General features: G+C 45.9%; 1 protein-coding gene across 1 annotated transcript in view; it reads left to right on the forward strand.

Annotated features, from left to right (window-relative positions):
• Positions 1–6,142, forward strand: part of CLYBL (citramalyl-CoA lyase) — a 286,980-nt gene extending 280,838 nt beyond the window's left edge. The window contains exons 9-10 of the transcript XR_008665792.1: positions 2,478–2,610; positions 5,835–6,142. The gene's annotated coding sequence lies outside the window, so the exon portion shown is untranslated. The remainder of the gene's footprint in view (positions 1–2,477; positions 2,611–5,834) is intronic.
• Positions 6,143–10,728: the final 4,586 nt, after the last annotated feature.

Below are 10,728 nucleotides of genomic sequence, written 5' to 3' on the forward strand. Positions count from 1 at the left end.
AGCACAAGCAGAGAGGGAGGGGCAGAAGCAGAGGGAGAAGCAGACTCCTAGCTGAGCAGTGAGCCCTATGTGGGGCTCAATCTCAGGACCCTGGGATCATGACCTGAGTTAAAGGCAGAAGGCTAACCACTGAACCACCCAGGTGCCCCTACATTTTATTTTTAGAATAAAATAATGTAGATTCGCAAGTTGCAAAAAAAAAAAATTAAATCTTTTTTTAAAAATATTTGCTGAGTTGACAGAAAATGAAACACTGCACTCTCATCTGCATCCATTATAACAGAGGATTTACTGGTTATCATTCATGAACCTTATGTGTGCTCCAGCCTTTGAGGAGAGAGATGAACACCGTTTTTGCAGTGTGATTATAAATAAATGAAACATTAAGCACACCCCCAAATCAGCCTCTTACTCAAATCATATACAATGTAGATCACGCCAATTTAACTTGATTGGGATGTCCAGATATCCCAAGGACCTCAAATTTGTGTGATACTGGTGATTAACAATATTCCTTATTTTGTCAACAGGAGCCAATTGAATTTCATTCATGGTGATGTTTGTTTCCGTTTTCTATTACTTTTTTTTTCTAAAGATTTATTTATTTATTCATGATAGACACAGAGAAAGAGAGAGAGAGAGAACGAGAGAGACACAGGCAGAGGGAGAAGCAGGCTCCATGCCGGGAGCCCGATGAGGGACTCAATCCCAGGACTCCAGGATCGTGCCCTGGGCCAAAGGCAGGCGCCAAACCGCTGAGCCACCCAGGGATCCCTACTTTTTTTTTTTTTTAAGATTTATGTATTTTGGACAGAGAGTACATGTGTGGGCACGAGTAGGGAGAGGGGCAGAGGAGAGAATTATCAAGCTGACTCCCTGCTGAGTGTGGAGCCCCATAGGGACTCAATCCCATGACCCATGAGATGACAACCCATTAGACTGCCACCTGAGCCAAAACCATGAGTCAAATGTTTAACTGACTGAGCCACCCAGGTGCCCCAATTTTCTCTTTTGATTGCTAAAATTTGAATGGTAGTGAAAATCCTTTTTCTTTTGTATTTTTTCATTTAAGAGTTCAAAGTATGTTTTAATGTCTTTTCATTTTCCTTTTGATCAATCTAATAGCTAAAGCTGCTTTCATTGTACTTTTTTTAAAAAGATTTTAATTTTTATAAAAAATATTTATTTTGAGAGAGAGAGCACAGAGGGGAGAGGCAGAGGGAGATGGAGAGAGAGAATCTTAAGCAGACTCTACACCCAGCGAGAAGCCTGACCCAGGGTTAGATCCCACGACCCTGAGATCACGACCTGAGCAGAAATCAAGACTCAGACACTTTAACCAACTGAGCCATCCAGGCACCCCTAAAGATTTTATTTTTTAAGTAATCTCTACATCCAGCATGGGGCTTGAGCTCACATCCCAGAGATCAAGAGTCACATGCTCTACCAGCTGACCCAGCCAGGTGTTCCTTATATATACTTCTGTTGTCTGACCATCTCTAAGCAAATACGTGCTTTCTACTTGATACTAACCTAATACGTTTCTTGACATGGGGTTTTCAAAGCCTCAGAAGCATCAGTTTGCAAATCCCTAACAGTCTCATGGGGAAGAAGCAATAAGGAAGCATGCAACACGACAGCTATAGCCTGAGATCCAACAATAATGCAGGTCTGCTTGGAACCCTGGCCGAAGGCCTTTCATTTTCTGATATATCTTCTCTCTTAAAACATAAATGCACAAAAAAAGAAAAATAAGTGGAAAAAAATTTCATGTACAGAATAGCACAGTGCGTTCTGGACACTGGCAGCTCCCAACTCCCAATCATGTCATTCTGTACCTGGGTTCAGTGAGCTATGTGTCACTTCCTCTTTGAAGGCTTTTCTGATCCATGCACCCCAAACTCCTCCTTCACACACCCACAGGACCCTCTACAACCCATTACATTTGACACATCCCCATTCATTGGCTTTTACATTCATGTCCCTGGCTGCACAACTGACTCCTCAAGAGTGAGAAGCAGTATCTGCATCACCTGGATCCCCATCAACTGCCACAACCACTCTGACAGAGAATGTACTCATAAGTGTGGAGGAAACAAATACCTGGCTTTTCTGGAATCCATGATTTATTTTCTAAGTCCCACTTAGCACATTTAGCCTGGAGCTACTTGGCATCTAGAAGAGGATGAATCAACCTTTTCAATTTTCTAGTAACCCAGGTGGTAAAAATACAGGTACTAATTCCCAAAAAAGTGGGAGGAAGCTAGGAAGTAGAAACATGTGCATGGGCGCATTCAGGACCGGACAGAAAGAAGGTGAATGAGGGACAGAGCCTCTGAAGAGGTCATGGAGTAAACAGGAATCGGGCAAATGGTATGAGCCCACACAAAAATTCTGACACGACTGGTGACATTTCCCCGTATTGTAGCCACTAGCACATGAACAACCTGCCACCTCTGGACTTCTTTCCATCCCAGGCTGCCTGGCTTCTGCTGCCTAACGAGGTCTCCACCTTCAGCTTTCCTCGTGGCCAAACATGCGGGCCCTGGCCCACCTTCCCAGGACTCCATGCCAGCCACAGGCCAGCCACGGTGCGCACCATGTTAATAGGTAAGTTTCCTGCGGGGGGATGTTAGGCACCACACCCACCTGGTAAAGACTGTCTTTGGCGCCAGGTGGACATTTTGGTGCCGTGAAATCCCACTGTCAATGTTGCCACTGTCTCCTAATACAGCCCCAGAGGGAGTGTAGATCTAGGGAACTCAAACAACTTGGTCCTACATGCTCAAATTGCTAGTTCCTTCAAAGACTGACATTGCTATTATCATATGCTACTGAACATTCAGCATGTGCCAGGCATTGTGCTAATCAGGCCTTTTGTCTAGAGATTGAGTCTAATGATGCCTTTAAAATCAGCCCCTCCTTGGGGCATCTGGGTGGCACAGTGGGTTAAGTGCCCAGCTCAGGTCATGATCTCAGGGTCCTGGGATCAAGCCGTAGGTCAGGCTCCTGCTTAGAGGGAAGCCTGCTTCACCCACTCCATCTGCCCCACCCCACGAACATTCTCTCTTTTTCTGAAATTAAAAACGAAGTGGTAGTGAGGTGCAGAAAAATTTGAACCCTTCACACTGCTGGTGGGAATGTAAACTGGTACAGCCACTGTGGAAAACTGTAGGCTGGTTCTTTCAAAAATTAAAGAACGCCTGGGTGGCTCAGTCAGTTAAGCATCCAACTCTTGATTTCAGCTCAGGTCATGATCTCAGGGTCATGAGATTGAGCCCTGAGTCGGACTCTCTCTCTCCCTCTGCCCTTTGTCCCACCTCCCTCTCTTAAAAAAAAGAAAATAGAATTACCATATGATCCAGCAGTTCCACTTCTGGGAATGTACCTCAGCGAATTGAAAGCAGAGACTCCAATAGATACTTATACACTCATATCTCTAGTGACATTATTCACAATCACTGAAAGGTGGAAACAACCCAAATGTCCACTGACAGATGAATGGATAAATAAAAAGTGGTGTATGTATACAATGGGATATTATTCAGCCTTAAAAAGGAAGGACATTCTGACACATGCTACAGCATGGATGAACCTTGAGGACATTATGCTCAGTGAAATAAGCCAGACACAAAAGGACAAATACTATATGATTCCTCTTATATGTGGTACACTTAGAGGAGTTAAATTCATAGAACTTGGAATGGTAGTTGCCATGGGTTGGGGGAAATGAGGTACTATTGTTTAATGTATATAGAGTTTCGGTTGGGTGTGGAGATGAATGGTGATGATGGCCACACAACAATGTGAATGTTTTTATTTTTTTCCAATGTAAATATTCCTTTGTGGTTTTTAAAAAGATGTTATTTATTCATTTGAGAGACAGAGACAGAGGAAGGAGAGCACAAGCATGGAAGAGAGGGAGAAGCAGGCTCCCAGCTGAGCAGGGAGCCCAGTGTGGGGCTCGATCCCAGGACCCTGACATCACGACCTGAGCCAAAGGCAGATGCTCAACAAACTGAGCCACCCAGGTGCCCCTCAACGTAAGGGGGCACCTGGGTAACGTTCTTAATGCCACTGATCATATTCTTAAAAATCCTTAAGATAGAAAATTGTATGGGGAGCCTGGGTGGCTCAGTGGTTGAGCATCTGCCTTCTACTCAGGTCGTGATGTCAGGGTCCTGGGATCATGTCAGAGTCCCCGCAGAGAACCTGCTTCTCCCTCTGCCTAAGTCTCTGCCTCTTTCTCTGGGTCTCTCATGAATGAATGAATGAATGAATGAATGAATCTTTTAAAAAACTAGAAAATTGTATGTCACGTATATGTTACCACAACAAAATTTTTAAAAATATCAACCTGCTGCCTGCCATTCCTAAAATCCAACCTGATGCATCTGTGCATACTGTGGAGCACTCATCCGAGACCCTAACTTGCCCTGGCCTGCCTCACCCAGACCTTGACAGCAAGCACAAGCCTCAGTTCTGCATCCCTGGTGCCGGAGCCCCCACTTGGTGCCTCATTTCCCCACTCTCTACACCTCAGCTTTTACTCACTGACCTCCCAATGGCTTGGCCTTTGCCTGTCTGTGGCCTGGGCTTGTGCTCAAAAGCCAGTGCCCCAGACCCCAGGAGTAAACCTTACACTGCCACCCCCCAAGAGGGATGAACGGGCAAAGAAATATTCAAAACCCATTTCCAATCTTCATCTTTAGATAATACTAAAGTAATGCTTATTATGTGCCAGGTCCCATGCTAAGCATATTGTTATCTCTTTTTAATTCACACCCCAATCTCACAAAGGGGTCCTTCTTGTCCCCATTATCCTCATTTTGTAGTGAGGAAGCTGAGGTTAAAGGATGCTAAGTAATCTGCCCAACATCCCAAAGCCAGACAGAGAGCTACATGTTCAAGATAGGAAGCCAGCACTCTGATTGACAGTCTGTGTTCAGTTATGAGGCCGTACCATGAAAAATCTTTTTTTCTTTTTTTGAGGTTTATTTCTTTATTTAAGAGAGAGAGAGCAGGAGGAGGGGCAGATGGAGAGAGAGAGAATTTCAAGCAGACTCCCTGCTGAGCACGGAGCCTGTCCTGGGGCTCGATCTCACGACCCATGAGATATGACCTGAGCCAAAATCAAAAGCCGGATGCTTAACCAATGAACCACCCAGGTGATCCTATGAGAGGCTTCTATAAGCTTCAATCCTGGATGACACCATCTTGATTATCTCCCTCGTTGATATTAAAGTTATTTAAGGAAAGGAGAAAATGTTTGCTACAACCTGACCAGTGCTCACAGCAAGCCAGGTGTAAGCTAAAGGTCCCAGTGTGTGTCGGGATGCCTGGGTGGCTCAGCGGTTGAGCGTCTGCCTTCGGCTCAAGGCGTGATCCCAGTGGGATCGATCCCACATCCGGATCCCTGCATGGAGCCTGCCTCTTCCTCTACCTATGTCTCTGCCTATCTCTGTCTCTCATGAATAAATAAATAAAATGTTTTTTTAAAAAAGGTCCCAGTGTGTGTAAAAACATTAAAATTAAAAAAAAAATCCCCTTGTGACTGTATAACCATAGCCCAATCTAGGAAATTCTGAGACAGGAGGTTCAAAGCAAACTTTTCTGAGCTTCAGTGGCATGTTAGCTTTAAACTCCAGCGTCTAATTCATGATCTTGGGAAAGCCTGTTAGGAGAATTTCCATTAAAGAGCATCAAATACAATCAAAATCTGGTCTTTCCCAAATACATATCCGTATGACCAGGCTGCCTCTCCAGCACGCCAGCAGCACTTAGGTGTTTAATTTGGAATTTGATAGCTGCCTAAATCTCGACATCTCCCGTAGGTGCCGCACACAAAGCATCCTCAATGGCCACTGGCAGAAATTCTTAGAAAAACAATCATTCTGGTTGTTGGAATCATAACTACTACTTTCACTCCCCGCCTCCCCGTCACCAAAGAAGCTGTTTTGACTTGAATCACAGGAGCCCATGCGGACTACCTGCAGTCCAAATGTGCATGTGACAATGGACACTCCTTTGCTGGCCACCCGGTGTTATTTCAGACACTGTTGGACAGATGGGCTCTGTTCCGAGTAGGGAAGAACCACACCTCACAGAGGAAATTTTTTACAGAGCTGTCTCCTCCCCGCACACAAAATGTCTCATCTCTTTGCCAGGGTGGGGGCCAAAAGGGGGCAGATCGCTTCTGAATATCAGGGCAGTGGTTTCTCCCCCAGCATCCACTCTCTGCTCTCAAGCCCTGGACAGAATTTCAGAGATCCTGGTTGTCTGCTTCCCCCACCACCTGCCCAGCTCGTTTCTGCCATGTGTGGGTCATGTGCTTGGAGCACAGCAGCTGCTAGAACGCAGTAAATCCATTCACATCCTGACATATCCCGATGACTAATACGGGCTTAGCGAGGAAACAGAAGTGTTTGACAAGCAGAAACAACTGAATTACTTGTGGAGGGGTGAGGAAATGACACCCCCAATGGGCTTGATCTCACCATTTGGTTTGGACTGGGGAGCTCACCATGGGAGGCCGCTGGATGTCCTTGCAGTTATCCACCATCATTAATTTTGAGCAAAACAAGAGGAGCAGGGCCAGTGTTGGGGGAGCAGGAATAAGAGGGATAAGGAGATGGTGGTCTTGAGACCATGTTGAACGTGAAAATAAATTGCTCACACCCTGAGACTGGAAATGAAGGGCAGTCTCTTTTGCAGGTTGGAGGGTTGGGTTTGGAATCAGACAGAACTGGGTTCAAATCCTGCCTCTGCCACTTCTGTGACCAAGCCATGTAGCCTTGAGTCTCTGTTTCCTCATTTATAAAGCGAGAATAATAATAGGATTCCTCCCTAATGGGTCTGTTTTCAGGAATAAATGAGACGACTGTATAAAGCACTTAGCATATGTGTGTATAAAGCCTGGTGTACAATAAGCACCTAATTAACATGGGTATTAATCATAGTGATATATTTTTAATAGGAGATAATGAACCACCGGGTTCATTTGTTTGTCCACACGTGCAGACAAGTAACCGAGAATTCACCTCACGCTAACTAACCTAGCTCCTAAAAGAGTGTGGAATCAAAATGAAGCTCAACATTTACTGCTTCAAAGCACACTTTCTGGGACGCCCCAGTGGCTCAGCGGTTGAGCGTCTGCCTTTGACTCAGTGCGATCCTAGGATCCAGGATCTAGTCCCACATCAAGCTCCTTACAGGCAGCCTGCTTCTCCCTCTGCCTGTGCCTGTGTCTCTGCCTCTCTCTCTGTGTCTCTCTCATGAATAAATAAAATCTTAAAAAAAAAAAGCATACTCACTTTCTCACCAAGATCCCCACCACCACATGCATCAGAGCCTCTGCCATGAGGAGAATTAGAGAACCACCTGAGGCTTGAAGATGGCAGGCACCACCAGACTTTGTGTCCACGAACAGACCTCCACAAACACCCTCCTGCCTCTCATGGAACATGAAGAACGCATTCTCCCATCGTTCCATAAATTACAGGGCAGAGCCATAGAGCTTGGGGTGCCAGCCTACAGAATCTACTGGACTGGATATTATTAACAAGTATTGGGGGGATCCCTGGGTGGCGCAGTGGTTTAGCACCTGCCTTTGGCCCAGGGCGCGATCCTGGAGACCCGGGATCGAATCCCACATCGGGCTCCCGGTGCATGGAGCCTGCTTCTCCCTCTGCCTATGTCTCTGCCTCTCTCTCTCTCTCTCTGTGTGACTATCACAAATTTAAAAAAAAAAAAAAAAAAAACAAGTATTACACAAATAAAGTAGTATTTGCTCCATCGAGTACACACAATTTTGTTCCCCTGGAACAGTGATTACCATAACCTCCACTTACGAAGTGTACCTACTGATGACGTTCCATTCCTTTTGGACATCTTTTTTTTTTAAGATTTTATTTTTAAGTAATCTCTACACACATTGTAGGGCTCAAACCCACAATTCTGAGATCAAGAGTAACATGCTATGCCGTCTCCACCATCAAGAGCCAGCCAGGCGCCCCCACATCTTACATCCACCAAGCAGAACCCACCAGAGCTCCTCCCCAAGCCAGTAGAATAAGGGAGAATGAATGGCTTGTTCACACCTGCTTCTAACCCACGAAGTCAGCCAGGGGTCGCAGATGTGGCCCTTTATAACGATGCTGATCAAAGGAAAACATGAATTAACCACACTAATATAAGCTGAAGAGAATAGGACAAGGAGAGATATGAAGTGGATTTTGCAGAAGGGTGGAAGTGAAAACTCTGGAAGAGTTCAACTTGCTTCAGGGAGGACTTTCCACTGGACCTCCTACTGACCACACCAGGGCAGGGATGTGCCAAACTGTCCACTGGTGCTCCCACCCTCTCCATCCCTCCCCTTCCACCTCCTTCATCCCCCTGCCCAGCTCCAGCTGACTCTTTTTATCCTCTCCTGGCCCTTCGGCCTGTGGTTGGAGTGTTAAGTGTTGCTTTGGGTCTTCCTGTGAAGTTCATCACTAAAGAGCTTCTCCCTCCCCATGCCATGTTTTAGTTGGAGCCCATATTTTTTCCGAATGACAAAAACTATGAAAACTGATGTGCTTCCTGGCCCTCTCTATCCCAGAGTATCCCAGCAAATGCTCAACACTTGCTGTCTTTACTGGGTCTTCTCTCCTTCTCATTCTTCACTGACGTTCCTTATTTGCTCTGGGAGCTGTATACCCAGAGAACATTTGAGTCCTGTACTGACCCAGAGTCACAAGAATATACTGAGCCTAGTGTCTTCGTATTTCCTTAAAGCCTTCCTCCTTCCCTGAGTTCTAACCCTGTTGACTATTTATAGACACCAATCAACACCAGGCTGTTTGAAGATGCAGGATAGAAGAAATTCTGAGGGCTGCCCCTTCCTTCCTTATACCTCCCTCGGAGTTATCTCCAAGAATTTAAGGCAAGGAGATTCACTGAAACACATTTCACTGGTTTATTATTAATTGTCCCTTGGTGGGCCCAGGAAAGTACCAATGCATGACTTGTGGTCACTGAAAAACTTTCAAGTATCTGCCCAGGTCCCAAATTTATGCCACAAACAGGGAGCCAAAATGAGGAAACAGAAGTCACAGAGATTGGATGGGAAGTAGGGAGGGGAAAGGAGGGGGCAGGAGCTGACCAGTACAGGGAACAAAACAGGGAAGCTTGCTGGAGGGGGCGGGGCTTCCTTGGAAATGAAACCAAAGTCTAACACCAGGGTATGGGATCCAGAAAACGCTCACAGGTCAACATGAGCAAGAGCCCACCAGCAGAAAGACAAACACTGCTTCTGGCCCCAGAAACAGAAGCATGGACAGCCAAGGAAAGCAGATCATTATCTTCTGGACAAGGGCGCGGCAACCCACCAGCTCAGAAACATATTAGCAAGAAAAGGACCCTGAGGCAGCCAGAACACTGTTACTGCCTGCAAAGCATGTCCGAAGCTCCCACCTGTGGAAGAAAAGCAGACACACACCTCACCACGCACACATTCACACAAGTGCACACACACACCATGAAAAAATTAAATGGCACCTCACTCCCTGATAACACCCAAGCAAGGCAGAGATGGTGACACACAGCCAGACCTGAAAGGACTCTTCCCAGTGACTCAGTTGTTCTGCGCTGACTTCTAGTTCCCAGAGTAATTTATTTGAGAAAAGGGGCCGTTTATTGTTGGTATTTTATGAATGGGCCAGAATCATACAGACAATAGTGAACAATACAAACTGGATTTTGCAAAGTCTGAAAAACACTCCTCGGCTGCCCCTCTTTAGGATTCTCCTTTCTCCTCACCCAGAGTTGTTCTGTCTTTTATTGATTAGCATGCACGAGCTCCTTCTTAAGGCAAGGGACTACATCTTTTTTTTTTTTTTAAGATTTTATTTATTCATGAGAGACACAGAGAGAGGCAGAGACACAGGCAGAGGGAGAAGCAGGCTCCGTGCAGGGAGCCCGATGCGGGACTTGATCCTGGGCCTCCAGGTTCACGCACTGGGCCGAAGGCAGGCGCTAAACCACTGAGCCACCCAGGGATCCCCCCCCCCGTTAGGATTTTACAAGCAGGTTTGGGAGGCATCAATTCCCTATGGTGTGCCAGGCAGGAGCCATGACTGTCTTCCTAAGTGGTGGAAGACATTCCAGAAGCTTGTGCTGTTCACTGACTCTTACCCTTCCAGCACCGAGTTGTTCACTCGTATTTTACCTAATCAGTGCCAACGTCAGTAACACACCTTGTAGGGAGCCTGTAAAACCGAGGGTCCTTTCAGACCCCTGGGTGAACATGGGATAAATCAACTATTAGGATAAAAAAGATCTGGATGGTAAGGGGCACCTGCCTGGCTCAGCTGGTAGAGCATATGGCTCTTGATGTCAGGGTCATGAGTTTGAGCCCTGTGTTGGGCATAGACTCTACTTTTTTAAAAAGGATCTGGATGGTATGTGAGGTATATGTGTCTTCGAGTAGTATCACTGATCATCATCTCTTCTGAATGCTAATCTTTGTTAAAAGGCACAGTTATACTCTGACCAGCCTGTAGCACAGGAGTGTTTGACGTAGTCATAATTTCAAAAGCAACCTGCTAGACTAGCAGGGCAGAATGGTCATCTTGTTAGGAAACTGAACTGCCCTCTGAAAAATTAAATGATGAAGGTGGTAACCAGAGCTCCAGGGACAGGGGAGCAGCTGTTCAGTAGGTGGAATTTCAGATTGCAAGGTACAAAGTT

The sequence above is a fragment of the Nyctereutes procyonoides genome, unplaced genomic scaffold, assembly GCF_905146905.1.
Source record: "Nyctereutes procyonoides isolate TBG_1078 unplaced genomic scaffold, NYPRO_anot_genome, whole genome shotgun sequence".
NCBI lineage: Eukaryota > Metazoa > Chordata > Mammalia > Carnivora > Canidae > Nyctereutes > Nyctereutes procyonoides.